Below are 18,317 nucleotides of genomic sequence, written 5' to 3'. Positions count from 1 at the left end.
TGAGGGGAGGGTGGCCTAACAAAAAAGGGGTTGGCCTATGCAAATTAAAAGCGCGTGGAGTGGAATCCTGGGGGAAAAAAAAAAAAAAAAAATCAGCCGCCTGCGCTTTTGTTATGCGCCCAGACTTGGTTTGAATGTCTTCCTCAGGGTGGTGTCTGTGTCATTCTCCACAATGGGTGCCTGTCTTAAGCCCTGTGGCCTTGCAAGCGGCAAACCATTTCTGGTTATCGCTTCTCGGCCTTTTGGCTAAGATCAAGTGTAGTATCTGTTCTTATCAGTTTAATATCTGATACGTCCCCTATCTGGGGACCATATATTAAATGGATTTTTAGAACAGGGAGATGGAAAAAGAGCTTGCTCACTTCACTCCACGTATCAGCCCAGTATGGCAGTTTCTCTGGGAATGGTGCACTCACTCTCTTAAGCGGTTTCCAAAGACAGATTGAATTGAAATCGGGATAAGCAAGTAGTGTTTTCAAAGCATGATTTGAATGCTTTTTTCCAATGTCGCTGCTCTGCAATTAGTTTTTCTTGGTCCAAGTTGCACATTTCCAATTCCTTAGCCTTGATTTAACTTGACCAACTCTTCTACTACTACTACTACTACTACTACTACTACTCTTATTCACCGCTATATGGGAGGCATTGCACTGTATTCAATGTGTCCGTAAAATAATGATCTATCTTGGCCTTTGCTGTTTGGTAGGTATAGGTGTGACAAGCTGCAGTAATGTGTTTGGCTTTGGATAGCTACATTTCTGCACACCCACCTGCTACAAGGCCTGCAGCCCCTTCGCCTCAGAACTTCCCCAGTCTTAATTCAAGCATTCAATTCCTACCACATCCCTCATGCAATGATATGTCGCTTCATTTTTGAAACATTGTCCCCCTCTTGTGGCCTTCCAACTTTGAAATTTACTGTTCAATTTTGAATTAATTCATATATGAATAAAATGGAAAAGCAACGATTTATCTGGCGAGTTATTTGAATGTTCTGCCTACGTCCACCTGTCTGACAGACGGACGGTATTCTAGTGGCTTGTAGCAGCAGCAGCAGCTAGGTGCGCTGCTTGCCTGCAGTAAATAGGATGTGTCCATCCATGGAACACTGTGATAGGAATCATGCCATTCATAGCACACAATGCTTGGATGTGTTCGACCACGTCTCACAATGGGACCACGTGTCACAATGGGCAGCCCACAGTCTGTAGCAGCTGCGCAGTAGTATTCAGCTTCAGTCTGCTGAGTGAGCCTGAGCAGACAGGTGGGCCATGCTCGCCTCCTGGTTACAATATCTGGCACCAGGAGAGTTAGGCCACGTTCACACGCTGCGGATTCCGCTGCGGATTAATCCGCACGGATTTAGCAAAAACCGCAGATAATCCGCAGGTCCAAAGACCTGCGGATTATCTGCGGTTTTGCCTGCGGTTTGGTCCTGCGGATTCACTATCTCCACAATGGTGGAGATAGGAACCCGCAGCGTTTTCCACAGAAAGAATTGACATGCAATTCTTTCTGCGGATTCAAAACCGCAGCAAATCCGCGCGGTTTTTTCCGCAGCGTCGGCACAGCGTTTTTTTTTACCCATTCAAATGAATGGTACTGTACACCGCAGCTAAAACTGCTGCGTGTCTGTAGCGGCCAATCCGCAGCGTGTGCACACAGCCTTAAAGCAAGACCTTTCATTTAGGGAGGGTAGTAGAGGGGGCGGTGTAGGAGCAGTGCTCCTCTGGCCTCTTTCCTAGTACTGAAGCGCGTTTGACCGTGAGGGGAGGGTGGCCTAACAAAAAAGGGGTTGGCCTATGCAAATTAAAAGCGCGTGGAGTGGAATCCTGGGGGAAAAAAAAAAAAAAAAAATCAGCCGCCTGCGCTTTTGTTATGCGCCCAGACTTGGTTTGAATGTCTTCCTCAGGGTGGTGTCTGTGTCATTCTCCACAATGGGTGCCTGTCTTAAGCCCTGTGGCCTTGCAAGCGGCAAACCATTTCTGGTTATCGCTTCTCGGCCTTTTGGCTAAGATCAAGTGTAGTATCTGTTCTTATCAGTTTAATATCTGATACGTCCCCTATCTGGGGACCATATATTAAATGGATTTTTAGAACAGGGAGATGGAAAAAGAGCTTGCTCACTTCACTCCACGTATCAGCCCAGTATGGCAGTTTCTCTGGGAATGGTGCACTCACTCTCTTAAGCGGTTTCCAAAGACAGATTGAATTGAAATCGGGATAAGCAAGTAGTGTTTTCAAAGCATGATTTGAATGCTTTTTTCCAATGTCGCTGCTCTGCAATTAGTTTTTCTTGGTCCAAGTTGCACATTTCCAATTCCTTAGCCTTGATTTAACTTGACCAACTCTTCTACTACTACTACTACTACTACTACTACTACTCTTATTCACCGCTATATGGGAGGCATTGCACTGTATTCAATGTGTCCGTAAAATAATGATCTATCTTGGCCTTTGCTGTTTGGTAGGTATAGGTGTGACAAGCTGCAGTAATGTGTTTGGCTTTGGATAGCTACATTTCTGCACACCCACCTGCTACAAGGCCTGCAGCCCCTTCGCCTCAGAACTTCCCCAGTCTTAATTCAAGCATTCAATTCCTACCACATCCCTCATGCAATGATATGTCGCTTCATTTTTGAAACATTGTCCCCCTCTTGTGGCCTTCCAACTTTGAAATTTACTGTTCAATTTTGAATTAATTCATATATGAATAAAATGGAAAAGCAACGATTTATCTGGCGAGTTATTTGAATGTTCTGCCTACGTCCACCTGTCTGACAGACGGACGGTATTCTAGTGGCTTGTAGCAGCAGCAGCAGCTAGGTGCGCTGCTTGCCTGCAGTAAATAGGATGTGTCCATCCATGGAACACTGTGATAGGAATCATGCCATTCATAGCACACAATGCTTGGATGTGTTCGACCACGTCTCACAATGGGACCACGTGTCACAATGGGCAGCCCACAGTCTGTAGCAGCTGCGCAGTAGTATTCAGCTTCAGTCTGCTGAGTGAGCCTGAGCAGACAGGTGGGCCATGCTCGCCTCCTGGTTACAATATCTGGCACCAGGAGAGTTAGGCCACGTTCACACGCTGCGGATTCCGCTGCGGATTAATCCGCACGGATTTAGCAAAAACCGCAGATAATCCGCAGGTCCAAAGACCTGCGGATTATCTGCGGTTTTGCCTGCGGTTTGGTCCTGCGGATTCACTATCTCCACAATGGTGGAGATAGGAACCCGCAGCGTTTTCCACAGAAAGAATTGACATGCAATTCTTTCTGCGGATTCAAAACCGCAGCAAATCCGCGCGGTTTTTTCCGCAGCGTCGGCACAGCGTTTTTTTTTACCCATTCAAATGAATGGTACTGTACACCGCAGCTAAAACTGCTGCGTGTCTGTAGCGGCCAATCCGCAGCGTGTGCACACAGCCTTAAAGCAAGACCTTTCATTTAGGGAGGGTAGTAGAGGGGGCGGTGTAGGAGCAGTGCTCCTCTGGCCTCTTTCCTAGTACTGAAGCGCGTTTGACCGTGAGGGGAGGGTGGCCTAACAAAAAAGGGGTTGGCCTATGCAAATTAAAAGCGCGTGGAGTGGAATCCTGGGGGAAAAAAAAAAAAAAAAAATCAGCCGCCTGCGCTTTTGTTATGCGCCCAGACTTGGTTTGAATGTCTTCCTCAGGGTGGTGTCTGTGTCATTCTCCACAATGGGTGCCTGTCTTAAGCCCTGTGGCCTTGCAAGCGGCAAACCATTTCTGGTTATCGCTTCTCGGCCTTTTGGCTAAGATCAAGTGTAGTATCTGTTCTTATCAGTTTAATATCTGATACGTCCCCTATCTGGGGACCATATATTAAATGGATTTTTAGAACAGGGAGATGGAAAAAGAGCTTGCTCACTTCACTCCACGTATCAGCCCAGTATGGCAGTTTCTCTGGGAATGGTGCACTCACTCTCTTAAGCGGTTTCCAAAGACAGATTGAATTGAAATCGGGATAAGCAAGTAGTGTTTTCAAAGCATGATTTGAATGCTTTTTTCCAATGTCGCTGCTCTGCAATTAGTTTTTCTTGGTCCAAGTTGCACATTTCCAATTCCTTAGCCTTGATTTAACTTGACCAACTCTTCTACTACTACTACTACTACTACTACTACTACTCTTATTCACCGCTATATGGGAGGCATTGCACTGTATTCAATGTGTCCGTAAAATAATGATCTATCTTGGCCTTTGCTGTTTGGTAGGTATAGGTGTGACAAGCTGCAGTAATGTGTTTGGCTTTGGATAGCTACATTTCTGCACACCCACCTGCTACAAGGCCTGCAGCCCCTTCGCCTCAGAACTTCCCCAGTCTTAATTCAAGCATTCAATTCCTACCACATCCCTCATGCAATGATATGTCGCTTCATTTTTGAAACATTGTCCCCCTCTTGTGGCCTTCCAACTTTGAAATTTACTGTTCAATTTTGAATTAATTCATATATGAATAAAATGGAAAAGCAACGATTTATCTGGCGAGTTATTTGAATGTTCTGCCTACGTCCACCTGTCTGACAGACGGACGGTATTCTAGTGGCTTGTAGCAGCAGCAGCAGCTAGGTGCGCTGCTTGCCTGCAGTAAATAGGATGTGTCCATCCATGGAACACTGTGATAGGAATCATGCCATTCATAGCACACAATGCTTGGATGTGTTCGACCACGTCTCACAATGGGACCACGTGTCACAATGGGCAGCCCACAGTCTGTAGCAGCTGCGCAGTAGTATTCAGCTTCAGTCTGCTGAGTGAGCCTGAGCAGACAGGTGGGCCATGCTCGCCTCCTGGTTACAATATCTGGCACCAGGAGAGTTAGGCCACGTTCACACGCTGCGGATTCCGCTGCGGATTAATCCGCACGGATTTAGCAAAAACCGCAGATAATCCGCAGGTCCAAAGACCTGCGGATTATCTGCGGTTTTGCCTGCGGTTTGGTCCTGCGGATTCACTATCTCCACAATGGTGGAGATAGGAACCCGCAGCGTTTTCCACAGAAAGAATTGACATGCAATTCTTTCTGCGGATTCAAAACCGCAGCAAATCCGCGCGGTTTTTTCCGCAGCGTCGGCACAGCGTTTTTTTTTACCCATTCAAATGAATGGTACTGTACACCGCAGCTAAAACTGCTGCGTGTCTGTAGCGGCCAATCCGCAGCGTGTGCACACAGCCTTAAAGCAAGACCTTTCATTTAGGGAGGGTAGTAGAGGGGGCGGTGTAGGAGCAGTGCTCCTCTGGCCTCTTTCCTAGTACTGAAGCGCGTTTGACCGTGAGGGGAGGGTGGCCTAACAAAAAAGGGGTTGGCCTATGCAAATTAAAAGCGCGTGGAGTGGAATCCTGGGGGAAAAAAAAAAAAAAAAAATCAGCCGCCTGCGCTTTTGTTATGCGCCCAGACTTGGTTTGAATGTCTTCCTCAGGGTGGTGTCTGTGTCATTCTCCACAATGGGTGCCTGTCTTAAGCCCTGTGGCCTTGCAAGCGGCAAACCATTTCTGGTTATCGCTTCTCGGCCTTTTGGCTAAGATCAAGTGTAGTATCTGTTCTTATCAGTTTAATATCTGATACGTCCCCTATCTGGGGACCATATATTAAATGGATTTTTAGAACAGGGAGATGGAAAAAGAGCTTGCTCACTTCACTCCACGTATCAGCCCAGTATGGCAGTTTCTCTGGGAATGGTGCACTCACTCTCTTAAGCGGTTTCCAAAGACAGATTGAATTGAAATCGGGATAAGCAAGTAGTGTTTTCAAAGCATGATTTGAATGCTTTTTTCCAATGTCGCTGCTCTGCAATTAGTTTTTCTTGGTCCAAGTTGCACATTTCCAATTCCTTAGCCTTGATTTAACTTGACCAACTCTTCTACTACTACTACTACTACTACTACTACTACTCTTATTCACCGCTATATGGGAGGCATTGCACTGTATTCAATGTGTCCGTAAAATAATGATCTATCTTGGCCTTTGCTGTTTGGTAGGTATAGGTGTGACAAGCTGCAGTAATGTGTTTGGCTTTGGATAGCTACATTTCTGCACACCCACCTGCTACAAGGCCTGCAGCCCCTTCGCCTCAGAACTTCCCCAGTCTTAATTCAAGCATTCAATTCCTACCACATCCCTCATGCAATGATATGTCGCTTCATTTTTGAAACATTGTCCCCCTCTTGTGGCCTTCCAACTTTGAAATTTACTGTTCAATTTTGAATTAATTCATATATGAATAAAATGGAAAAGCAACGATTTATCTGGCGAGTTATTTGAATGTTCTGCCTACGTCCACCTGTCTGACAGACGGACGGTATTCTAGTGGCTTGTAGCAGCAGCAGCAGCTAGGTGCGCTGCTTGCCTGCAGTAAATAGGATGTGTCCATCCATGGAACACTGTGATAGGAATCATGCCATTCATAGCACACAATGCTTGGATGTGTTCGACCACGTCTCACAATGGGACCACGTGTCACAATGGGCAGCCCACAGTCTGTAGCAGCTGCGCAGTAGTATTCAGCTTCAGTCTGCTGAGTGAGCCTGAGCAGACAGGTGGGCCATGCTCGCCTCCTGGTTACAATATCTGGCACCAGGAGAGTTAGGCCACGTTCACACGCTGCGGATTCCGCTGCGGATTAATCCGCACGGATTTAGCAAAAACCGCAGATAATCCGCAGGTCCAAAGACCTGCGGATTATCTGCGGTTTTGCCTGCGGTTTGGTCCTGCGGATTCACTATCTCCACAATGGTGGAGATAGGAACCCGCAGCGTTTTCCACAGAAAGAATTGACATGCAATTCTTTCTGCGGATTCAAAACCGCAGCAAATCCGCGCGGTTTTTTCCGCAGCGTCGGCACAGCGTTTTTTTTTACCCATTCAAATGAATGGTACTGTACACCGCAGCTAAAACTGCTGCGTGTCTGTAGCGGCCAATCCGCAGCGTGTGCACACAGCCTTAAAGCAAGACCTTTCATTTAGGGAGGGTAGTAGAGGGGGCGGTGTAGGAGCAGTGCTCCTCTGGCCTCTTTCCTAGTACTGAAGCGCGTTTGACCGTGAGGGGAGGGTGGCCTAACAAAAAAGGGGTTGGCCTATGCAAATTAAAAGCGCGTGGAGTGGAATCCTGGGGGAAAAAAAAAAAAAAAAAATCAGCCGCCTGCGCTTTTGTTATGCGCCCAGACTTGGTTTGAATGTCTTCCTCAGGGTGGTGTCTGTGTCATTCTCCACAATGGGTGCCTGTCTTAAGCCCTGTGGCCTTGCAAGCGGCAAACCATTTCTGGTTATCGCTTCTCGGCCTTTTGGCTAAGATCAAGTGTAGTATCTGTTCTTATCAGTTTAATATCTGATACGTCCCCTATCTGGGGACCATATATTAAATGGATTTTTAGAACAGGGAGATGGAAAAAGAGCTTGCTCACTTCACTCCACGTATCAGCCCAGTATGGCAGTTTCTCTGGGAATGGTGCACTCACTCTCTTAAGCGGTTTCCAAAGACAGATTGAATTGAAATCGGGATAAGCAAGTAGTGTTTTCAAAGCATGATTTGAATGCTTTTTTCCAATGTCGCTGCTCTGCAATTAGTTTTTCTTGGTCCAAGTTGCACATTTCCAATTCCTTAGCCTTGATTTAACTTGACCAACTCTTCTACTACTACTACTACTACTACTACTACTACTCTTATTCACCGCTATATGGGAGGCATTGCACTGTATTCAATGTGTCCGTAAAATAATGATCTATCTTGGCCTTTGCTGTTTGGTAGGTATAGGTGTGACAAGCTGCAGTAATGTGTTTGGCTTTGGATAGCTACATTTCTGCACACCCACCTGCTACAAGGCCTGCAGCCCCTTCGCCTCAGAACTTCCCCAGTCTTAATTCAAGCATTCAATTCCTACCACATCCCTCATGCAATGATATGTCGCTTCATTTTTGAAACATTGTCCCCCTCTTGTGGCCTTCCAACTTTGAAATTTACTGTTCAATTTTGAATTAATTCATATATGAATAAAATGGAAAAGCAACGATTTATCTGGCGAGTTATTTGAATGTTCTGCCTACGTCCACCTGTCTGACAGACGGACGGTATTCTAGTGGCTTGTAGCAGCAGCAGCAGCTAGGTGCGCTGCTTGCCTGCAGTAAATAGGATGTGTCCATCCATGGAACACTGTGATAGGAATCATGCCATTCATAGCACACAATGCTTGGATGTGTTCGACCACGTCTCACAATGGGACCACGTGTCACAATGGGCAGCCCACAGTCTGTAGCAGCTGCGCAGTAGTATTCAGCTTCAGTCTGCTGAGTGAGCCTGAGCAGACAGGTGGGCCATGCTCGCCTCCTGGTTACAATATCTGGCACCAGGAGAGTTAGGCCACGTTCACACGCTGCGGATTCCGCTGCGGATTAATCCGCACGGATTTAGCAAAAACCGCAGATAATCCGCAGGTCCAAAGACCTGCGGATTATCTGCGGTTTTGCCTGCGGTTTGGTCCTGCGGATTCACTATCTCCACAATGGTGGAGATAGGAACCCGCAGCGTTTTCCACAGAAAGAATTGACATGCAATTCTTTCTGCGGATTCAAAACCGCAGCAAATCCGCGCGGTTTTTTCCGCAGCGTCGGCACAGCGTTTTTTTTTTACCCATTCAAATGAATGGTACTGTACACCGCAGCTAAAACTGCTGCGTGTCTGTAGCGGCCAATCCGCAGCGTGTGCACACAGCCTTAAAGCAAGACCTTTCATTTAGGGAGGGTAGTAGAGGGGGCGGTGTAGGAGCAGTGCTCCTCTGGCCTCTTTCCTAGTACTGAAGCGCGTTTGACCGTGAGGGGAGGGTGGCCTAACAAAAAAGGGGTTGGCCTATGCAAATTAAAAGCGCGTGGAGTGGAATCCTGGGGGAAAAAAAAAAAAAAAAAATCAGCCGCCTGCGCTTTTGTTATGCGCCCAGACTTGGTTTGAATGTCTTCCTCAGGGTGGTGTCTGTGTCATTCTCCACAATGGGTGCCTGTCTTAAGCCCTGTGGCCTTGCAAGCGGCAAACCATTTCTGGTTATCGCTTCTCGGCCTTTTGGCTAAGATCAAGTGTAGTATCTGTTCTTATCAGTTTAATATCTGATACGTCCCCTATCTGGGGACCATATATTAAATGGATTTTTAGAACAGGGAGATGGAAAAAGAGCTTGCTCACTTCACTCCACGTATCAGCCCAGTATGGCAGTTTCTCTGGGAATGGTGCACTCACTCTCTTAAGCGGTTTCCAAAGACAGATTGAATTGAAATCGGGATAAGCAAGTAGTGTTTTCAAAGCATGATTTGAATGCTTTTTTCCAATGTCGCTGCTCTGCAATTAGTTTTTCTTGGTCCAAGTTGCACATTTCCAATTCCTTAGCCTTGATTTAACTTGACCAACTCTTCTACTACTACTACTACTACTACTACTACTACTCTTATTCACCGCTATATGGGAGGCATTGCACTGTATTCAATGTGTCCGTAAAATAATGATCTATCTTGGCCTTTGCTGTTTGGTAGGTATAGGTGTGACAAGCTGCAGTAATGTGTTTGGCTTTGGATAGCTACATTTCTGCACACCCACCTGCTACAAGGCCTGCAGCCCCTTCGCCTCAGAACTTCCCCAGTCTTAATTCAAGCATTCAATTCCTACCACATCCCTCATGCAATGATATGTCGCTTCATTTTTGAAACATTGTCCCCCTCTTGTGGCCTTCCAACTTTGAAATTTACTGTTCAATTTTGAATTAATTCATATATGAATAAAATGGAAAAGCAACGATTTATCTGGCGAGTTATTTGAATGTTCTGCCTACGTCCACCTGTCTGACAGACGGACGGTATTCTAGTGGCTTGTAGCAGCAGCAGCAGCTAGGTGCGCTGCTTGCCTGCAGTAAATAGGATGTGTCCATCCATGGAACACTGTGATAGGAATCATGCCATTCATAGCACACAATGCTTGGATGTGTTCGACCACGTCTCACAATGGGACCACGTGTCACAATGGGCAGCCCACAGTCTGTAGCAGCTGCGCAGTAGTATTCAGCTTCAGTCTGCTGAGTGAGCCTGAGCAGACAGGTGGGCCATGCTCGCCTCCTGGTTACAATATCTGGCACCAGGAGAGTTAGGCCACGTTCACACGCTGCGGATTCCGCTGCGGATTAATCCGCACGGATTTAGCAAAAACCGCAGATAATCCGCAGGTCCAAAGACCTGCGGATTATCTGCGGTTTTGCCTGCGGTTTGGTCCTGCGGATTCACTATCTCCACAATGGTGGAGATAGGAACCCGCAGCGTTTTCCACAGAAAGAATTGACATGCAATTCTTTCTGCGGATTCAAAACCGCAGCAAATCCGCGCGGTTTTTTCCGCAGCGTCGGCACAGCGTTTTTTTTTACCCATTCAAATGAATGGTACTGTACACCGCAGCTAAAACTGCTGCGTGTCTGTAGCGGCCAATCCGCAGCGTGTGCACACAGCCTTAAAGCAAGACCTTTCATTTAGGGAGGGTAGTAGAGGGGGCGGTGTAGGAGCAGTGCTCCTCTGGCCTCTTTCCTAGTACTGAAGCGCGTTTGACCGTGAGGGGAGGGTGGCCTAACAAAAAAGGGGTTGGCCTATGCAAATTAAAAGCGCGTGGAGTGGAATCCTGGGGGAAAAAAAAAAAAAAAAAATCAGCCGCCTGCGCTTTTGTTATGCGCCCAGACTTGGTTTGAATGTCTTCCTCAGGGTGGTGTCTGTGTCATTCTCCACAATGGGTGCCTGTCTTAAGCCCTGTGGCCTTGCAAGCGGCAAACCATTTCTGGTTATCGCTTCTCGGCCTTTTGGCTAAGATCAAGTGTAGTATCTGTTCTTATCAGTTTAATATCTGATACGTCCCCTATCTGGGGACCATATATTAAATGGATTTTTAGAACAGGGAGATGGAAAAAGAGCTTGCTCACTTCACTCCACGTATCAGCCCAGTATGGCAGTTTCTCTGGGAATGGTGCACTCACTCTCTTAAGCGGTTTCCAAAGACAGATTGAATTGAAATCGGGATAAGCAAGTAGTGTTTTCAAAGCATGATTTGAATGCTTTTTTCCAATGTCGCTGCTCTGCAATTAGTTTTTCTTGGTCCAAGTTGCACATTTCCAATTCCTTAGCCTTGATTTAACTTGACCAACTCTTCTACTACTACTACTACTACTACTACTACTACTCTTATTCACCGCTATATGGGAGGCATTGCACTGTATTCAATGTGTCCGTAAAATAATGATCTATCTTGGCCTTTGCTGTTTGGTAGGTATAGGTGTGACAAGCTGCAGTAATGTGTTTGGCTTTGGATAGCTACATTTCTGCACACCCACCTGCTACAAGGCCTGCAGCCCCTTCGCCTCAGAACTTCCCCAGTCTTAATTCAAGCATTCAATTCCTACCACATCCCTCATGCAATGATATGTCGCTTCATTTTTGAAACATTGTCCCCCTCTTGTGGCCTTCCAACTTTGAAATTTACTGTTCAATTTTGAATTAATTCATATATGAATAAAATGGAAAAGCAACGATTTATCTGGCGAGTTATTTGAATGTTCTGCCTACGTCCACCTGTCTGACAGACGGACGGTATTCTAGTGGCTTGTAGCAGCAGCAGCAGCTAGGTGCGCTGCTTGCCTGCAGTAAATAGGATGTGTCCATCCATGGAACACTGTGATAGGAATCATGCCATTCATAGCACACAATGCTTGGATGTGTTCGACCACGTCTCACAATGGGACCACGTGTCACAATGGGCAGCCCACAGTCTGTAGCAGCTGCGCAGTAGTATTCAGCTTCAGTCTGCTGAGTGAGCCTGAGCAGACAGGTGGGCCATGCTCGCCTCCTGGTTACAATATCTGGCACCAGGAGAGTTAGGCCACGTTCACACGCTGCGGATTCCGCTGCGGATTAATCCGCACGGATTTAGCAAAAACCGCAGATAATCCGCAGGTCCAAAGACCTGCGGATTATCTGCGGTTTTGCCTGCGGTTTGGTCCTGCGGATTCACTATCTCCACAATGGTGGAGATAGGAACCCGCAGCGTTTTCCACAGAAAGAATTGACATGCAATTCTTTCTGCGGATTCAAAACCGCAGCAAATCCGCGCGGTTTTTTCCGCAGCGTCGGCACAGCGTTTTTTTTTACCCATTCAAATGAATGGTACTGTACACCGCAGCTAAAACTGCTGCGTGTCTGTAGCGGCCAATCCGCAGCGTGTGCACACAGCCTTAAAGCAAGACCTTTCATTTAGGGAGGGTAGTAGAGGGGGCGGTGTAGGAGCAGTGCTCCTCTGGCCTCTTTCCTAGTACTGAAGCGCGTTTGACCGTGAGGGGAGGGTGGCCTAACAAAAAAGGGGTTGGCCTATGCAAATTAAAAGCGCGTGGAGTGGAATCCTGGGGGAAAAAAAAAAAAAAAAAATCAGCCGCCTGCGCTTTTGTTATGCGCCCAGACTTGGTTTGAATGTCTTCCTCAGGGTGGTGTCTGTGTCATTCTCCACAATGGGTGCCTGTCTTAAGCCCTGTGGCCTTGCAAGCGGCAAACCATTTCTGGTTATCGCTTCTCGGCCTTTTGGCTAAGATCAAGTGTAGTATCTGTTCTTATCAGTTTAATATCTGATACGTCCCCTATCTGGGGACCATATATTAAATGGATTTTTAGAACAGGGAGATGGAAAAAGAGCTTGCTCACTTCACTCCACGTATCAGCCCAGTATGGCAGTTTCTCTGGGAATGGTGCACTCACTCTCTTAAGCGGTTTCCAAAGACAGATTGAATTGAAATCGGGATAAGCAAGTAGTGTTTTCAAAGCATGATTTGAATGCTTTTTTCCAATGTCGCTGCTCTGCAATTAGTTTTTCTTGGTCCAAGTTGCACATTTCCAATTCCTTAGCCTTGATTTAACTTGACCAACTCTTCTACTACTACTACTACTACTACTACTACTACTCTTATTCACCGCTATATGGGAGGCATTGCACTGTATTCAATGTGTCCGTAAAATAATGATCTATCTTGGCCTTTGCTGTTTGGTAGGTATAGGTGTGACAAGCTGCAGTAATGTGTTTGGCTTTGGATAGCTACATTTCTGCACACCCACCTGCTACAAGGCCTGCAGCCCCTTCGCCTCAGAACTTCCCCAGTCTTAATTCAAGCATTCAATTCCTACCACATCCCTCATGCAATGATATGTCGCTTCATTTTTGAAACATTGTCCCCCTCTTGTGGCCTTCCAACTTTGAAATTTACTGTTCAATTTTGAATTAATTCATATATGAATAAAATGGAAAAGCAACGATTTATCTGGCGAGTTATTTGAATGTTCTGCCTACGTCCACCTGTCTGACAGACGGACGGTATTCTAGTGGCTTGTAGCAGCAGCAGCAGCTAGGTGCGCTGCTTGCCTGCAGTAAATAGGATGTGTCCATCCATGGAACACTGTGATAGGAATCATGCCATTCATAGCACACAATGCTTGGATGTGTTCGACCACGTCTCACAATGGGACCACGTGTCACAATGGGCAGCCCACAGTCTGTAGCAGCTGCGCAGTAGTATTCAGCTTCAGTCTGCTGAGTGAGCCTGAGCAGACAGGTGGGCCATGCTCGCCTCCTGGTTACAATATCTGGCACCAGGAGAGTTAGGCCACGTTCACACGCTGCGGATTCCGCTGCGGATTAATCCGCACGGATTTAGCAAAAACCGCAGATAATCCGCAGGTCCAAAGACCTGCGGATTATCTGCGGTTTTGCCTGCGGTTTGGTCCTGCGGATTCACTATCTCCACAATGGTGGAGATAGGAACCCGCAGCGTTTTCCACAGAAAGAATTGACATGCAATTCTTTCTGCGGATTCAAAACCGCAGCAAATCCGCGCGGTTTTTTCCGCAGCGTCGGCACAGCGTTTTTTTTTACCCATTCAAATGAATGGTACTGTACACCGCAGCTAAAACTGCTGCGTGTCTGTAGCGGCCAATCCGCAGCGTGTGCACACAGCCTTAAAGCAAGACCTTTCATTTAGGGAGGGTAGTAGAGGGGGCGGTGTAGGAGCAGTGCTCCTCTGGCCTCTTTCCTAGTACTGAAGCGCGTTTGACCGTGAGGGGAGGGTGGCCTAACAAAAAAGGGGTTGGCCTATGCAAATTAAAAGCGCGTGGAGTGGAATCCTGGGGGAAAAAAAAAAAAAAAAAATCAGCCGCCTGCGCTTTTGTTATGCGCCCAGACTTGGTTTGAATGTCTTCCTCAGGGTGGTGTCTGTGTCATTCTCCACAATGGGTGCCTGTCTTAAGCCCTGTGGCCTTGCAAGCGGCAAACCATTTCTGGTTATCGCTTCTCGGCCTTTTGGCTAAGATCAAGTGTAGTATCTGTTCTTATCAGTTTAATATCTGATACGTCCCCTATCTGGGGACCATATATTAAATGGATTTTTAGAACAGGGAGATGGAAAAAGAGCTTGCTCACTTCACTCCACGTATCAGCCCAGTATGGCAGTTTCTCTGGGAATGGTGCACTCACTCTCTTAAGCGGTTTCCAAAGACAGATTGAATTGAAATCGGGATAAGCAAGTAGTGTTTTCAAAGCATGATTTGAATGCTTTTTTCCAATGTCGCTGCTCTGCAATTAGTTTTTCTTGGTCCAAGTTGCACATTTCCAATTCCTTAGCCTTGATTTAACTTGACCAACTCTTCTACTACTACTACTACTACTACTACTACTACTCTTATTCACCGCTATATGGGAGGCATTGCACTGTATTCAATGTGTCCGTAAAATAATGATCTATCTTGGCCTTTGCTGTTTGGTAGGTATAGGTGTGACAAGCTGCAGTAATGTGTTTGGCTTTGGATAGCTACATTTCTGCACACCCACCTGCTACAAGGCCTGCAGCCCCTTCGCCTCAGAACTTCCCCAGTCTTAATTCAAGCATTCAATTCCTACCACATCCCTCATGCAATGATATGTCGCTTCATTTTTGAAACATTGTCCCCCTCTTGTGGCCTTCCAACTTTGAAATTTACTGTTCAATTTTGAATTAATTCATATATGAATAAAATGGAAAAGCAACGATTTATCTGGCGAGTTATTTGAATGTTCTGCCTACGTCCACCTGTCTGACAGACGGACGGTATTCTAGTGGCTTGTAGCAGCAGCAGCAGCTAGGTGCGCTGCTTGCCTGCAGTAAATAGGATGTGTCCATCCATGGAACACTGTGATAGGAATCATGCCATTCATAGCACACAATGCTTGGATGTGTTCGACCACGTCTCACAATGGGACCACGTGTCACAATGGGCAGCCCACAGTCTGTAGCAGCTGCGCAGTAGTATTCAGCTTCAGTCTGCTGAGTGAGCCTGAGCAGACAGGTGGGCCATGCTCGCCTCCTGGTTACAATATCTGGCACCAGGAGAGTTAGGCCACGTTCACACGCTGCGGATTCCGCTGCGGATTAATCCGCACGGATTTAGCAAAAACCGCAGATAATCCGCAGGTCCAAAGACCTGCGGATTATCTGCGGTTTTGCCTGCGGTTTGGTCCTGCGGATTCACTATCTCCACAATGGTGGAGATAGGAACCCGCAGCGTTTTCCACAGAAAGAATTGACATGCAATTCTTTCTGCGGATTCAAAACCGCAGCAAATCCGCGCGGTTTTTTCCGCAGCGTCGGCACAGCGTTTTTTTTTACCCATTCAAATGAATGGTACTGTACACCGCAGCTAAAACTGCTGCGTGTCTGTAGCGGCCAATCCGCAGCGTGTGCACACAGCCTTAAAGCAAGACCTTTCATTTAGGGAGGGTAGTAGAGGGGGCGGTGTAGGAGCAGTGCTCCTCTGGCCTCTTTCCTAGTACTGAAGCGCGTTTGACCGTGAGGGGAGGGTGGCCTAACAAAAAAGGGGTTGGCCTATGCAAATTAAAAGCGCGTGGAGTGGAATCCTGGGGGAAAAAAAAAAAAAAAAAATCAGCCGCCTGCGCTTTTGTTATGCGCCCAGACTTGGTTTGAATGTCTTCCTCAGGGTGGTGTCTGTGTCATTCTCCACAATGGGTGCCTGTCTTAAGCCCTGTGGCCTTGCAAGCGGCAAACCATTTCTGGTTATCGCTTCTCGGCCTTTTGGCTAAGATCAAGTGTAGTATCTGTTCTTATCAGTTTAATATCTGATACGTCCCCTATCTGGGGACCATATATTAAATGGATTTTTAGAACAGGGAGATGGAAAAAGAGCTTGCTCACTTCACTCCACGTATCAGCCCAGTATGGCAGTTTCTCTGGGAATGGTGCACTCACTCTCTTAAGCGGTTTCCAAAGACAGATTGAATTGAAATCGGGATAAGCAAGTAGTGTTTTCAAAGCATGATTTGAATGCTTTTTTCCAATGTCGCTGCTCTGCAATTAGTTTTTCTTGGTCCAAGTTGCACATTTCCAATTCCTTAGCCTTGATTTAACTTGACCAACTCTTCTACTACTACTACTACTACTACTACTACTACTCTTATTCACCGCTATATGGGAGGCATTGCACTGTATTCAATGTGTCCGTAAAATAATGATCTATCTTGGCCTTTGCTGTTTGGTAGGTATAGGTGTGACAAGCTGCAGTAATGTGTTTGGCTTTGGATAGCTACATTTCTGCACACCCACCTGCTACAAGGCCTGCAGCCCCTTCGCCTCAGAACTTCCCCAGTCTTAATTCAAGCATTCAATTCCTACCACATCCCTCATGCAATGATATGTCGCTTCATTTTTGAAACATTGTCCCCCTCTTGTGGCCTTCCAACTTTGAAATTTACTGTTCAATTTTGAATTAATTCATATATGAATAAAATGGAAAAGCAACGATTTATCTGGCGAGTTATTTGAATGTTCTGCCTACGTCCACCTGTCTGACAGACGGACGGTATTCTAGTGGCTTGTAGCAGCAGCAGCAGCTAGGTGCGCTGCTTGCCTGCAGTAAATAGGATGTGTCCATCCATGGAACACTGTGATAGGAATCATGCCATTCATAGCACACAATGCTTGGATGTGTTCGACCACGTCTCACAATGGGACCACGTGTCACAATGGGCAGCCCACAGTCTGTAGCAGCTGCGCAGTAGTATTCAGCTTCAGTCTGCTGAGTGAGCCTGAGCAGACAGGTGGGCCATGCTCGCCTCCTGGTTACAATATCTGGCACCAGGAGAGTTAGGCCACGTTCACACGCTGCGGATTCCGCTGCGGATTAATCCGCACGGATTTAGCAAAAACCGCAGATAATCCGCAGGTCCAAAGACCTGCGGATTATCTGCGGTTTTGCCTGCGGTTTGGTCCTGCGGATTCACTATCTCCACAATGGTGGAGATAGGAACCCGCAGCGTTTTCCACAGAAAGAATTGACATGCAATTCTTTCTGCGGATTCAAAACCGCAGCAAATCCGCGCGGTTTTTTCCGCAGCGTCGGCACAGCGTTTTTTTTTACCCATTCAAATGAATGGTACTGTACACCGCAGCTAAAACTGCTGCGTGTCTGTAGCGGCCAATCCGCAGCGTGTGCACACAGCCTTAAAGCAAGACCTTTCATTTAGGGAGGGTAGTAGAGGGGGCGGTGTAGGAGCAGTGCTCCTCTGGCCTCTTTCCTAGTACTGAAGCGCGTTTGACCGTGAGGGGAGGGTGGCCTAACAAAAAAGGGGTTGGCCTATGCAAATTAAAAGCGCGTGGAGTGGAATCCTGGGGGAAAAAAAAAAAAAAAAAATCAGCCGCCTGCGCTTTTGTTATGCGCCCAGACTTGGTTTGAATGTCTTCCTCAGGGTGGTGTCTGTGTCATTCTCCACAATGGGTGCCTGTCTTAAGCCCTGTGGCCTTGCAAGCGGCAAACCATTTCTGGTTATCGCTTCTCGGCCTTTTGGCTAAGATCAAGTGTAGTATCTGTTCTTATCAGTTTAATATCTGATACGTCCCCTATCTGGGGACCATATATTAAATGGATTTTTAGAACAGGGAGATGGAAAAAGAGCTTGCTCACTTCACTCCACGTATCAGCCCAGTATGGCAGTTTCTCTGGGAATGGTGCACTCACTCTCTTAAGCGGTTTCCAAAGACAGATTGAATTGAAATCGGGATAAGCAAGTAGTGTTTTCAAAGCATGATTTGAATGCTTTTTTCCAATGTCGCTGCTCTGCAATTAGTTTTTCTTGGTCCAAGTTGCACATTTCCAATTCCTTAGCCTTGATTTAACTTGACCAACTCTTCTACTACTACTACTACTACTACTACTACTACTCTTATTCACCGCTATATGGGAGGCATTGCACTGTATTCAATGTGTC

General features: G+C 46.6%; 11 non-coding genes across 11 annotated transcripts; all 11 read left to right on the top strand.

Moving 5' to 3' along the window:
- The first annotated feature begins 226 nt into the window (after positions 1-226).
- Positions 227-417, top strand: LOC141079604 (U2 spliceosomal RNA). The gene has a single exon (XR_012228529.1). It is a non-coding gene; the product is annotated as a U2 spliceosomal RNA (small nuclear RNA).
- A 1,574-nt stretch (positions 418-1,991) lies between these two features.
- On the top strand, positions 1,992-2,182 carry LOC141079602 (U2 spliceosomal RNA). Its single transcript, XR_012228527.1, has one exon. It is a non-coding gene; the product is annotated as a U2 spliceosomal RNA (small nuclear RNA).
- Positions 2,183-3,756: 1,574 nt separating this feature from the next.
- On the top strand, positions 3,757-3,947 carry LOC141079601 (U2 spliceosomal RNA). Its single transcript, XR_012228526.1, has one exon. It is a non-coding gene; the product is annotated as a U2 spliceosomal RNA (small nuclear RNA).
- Positions 3,948-5,521: 1,574 nt separating this feature from the next.
- Positions 5,522-5,712, top strand: LOC141079600 (U2 spliceosomal RNA). The gene has a single exon (XR_012228525.1). It is a non-coding gene; the product is annotated as a U2 spliceosomal RNA (small nuclear RNA).
- Positions 5,713-7,286: 1,574 nt separating this feature from the next.
- Positions 7,287-7,477, top strand: LOC141079599 (U2 spliceosomal RNA). Its single transcript, XR_012228524.1, has one exon. It is a non-coding gene; the product is annotated as a U2 spliceosomal RNA (small nuclear RNA).
- A 1,575-nt stretch (positions 7,478-9,052) lies between these two features.
- LOC141079598 (U2 spliceosomal RNA) lies at positions 9,053-9,243 on the top strand. The gene has a single exon (XR_012228523.1). It is a non-coding gene; the product is annotated as a U2 spliceosomal RNA (small nuclear RNA).
- Positions 9,244-10,817: 1,574 nt separating this feature from the next.
- LOC141079596 (U2 spliceosomal RNA) lies at positions 10,818-11,008 on the top strand. The gene has a single exon (XR_012228522.1). It is a non-coding gene; the product is annotated as a U2 spliceosomal RNA (small nuclear RNA).
- Positions 11,009-12,582: 1,574 nt separating this feature from the next.
- Positions 12,583-12,773, top strand: LOC141079595 (U2 spliceosomal RNA). Its single transcript, XR_012228521.1, has one exon. It is a non-coding gene; the product is annotated as a U2 spliceosomal RNA (small nuclear RNA).
- A 1,574-nt stretch (positions 12,774-14,347) lies between these two features.
- Positions 14,348-14,538, top strand: LOC141079594 (U2 spliceosomal RNA). Its single transcript, XR_012228520.1, has one exon. It is a non-coding gene; the product is annotated as a U2 spliceosomal RNA (small nuclear RNA).
- Positions 14,539-16,112: 1,574 nt separating this feature from the next.
- On the top strand, positions 16,113-16,303 carry LOC141079593 (U2 spliceosomal RNA). The gene has a single exon (XR_012228519.1). It is a non-coding gene; the product is annotated as a U2 spliceosomal RNA (small nuclear RNA).
- Positions 16,304-17,877: 1,574 nt separating this feature from the next.
- LOC141079592 (U2 spliceosomal RNA) lies at positions 17,878-18,068 on the top strand. Its single transcript, XR_012228518.1, has one exon. It is a non-coding gene; the product is annotated as a U2 spliceosomal RNA (small nuclear RNA).
- The last annotated feature ends 249 nt before the right edge of the window (positions 18,069-18,317 follow it).

This window comes from Dendrobates tinctorius, unplaced genomic scaffold (genome assembly GCF_039654945.1).
Source record: "Dendrobates tinctorius isolate UK_male_01 unplaced genomic scaffold, ASM3965494v1 ptg000683l, whole genome shotgun sequence".
Lineage (NCBI taxonomy): Eukaryota > Metazoa > Chordata > Amphibia > Anura > Dendrobatidae > Dendrobates > Dendrobates tinctorius.
This window is presented reverse-complemented; position numbering and strand designations above follow the sequence as displayed.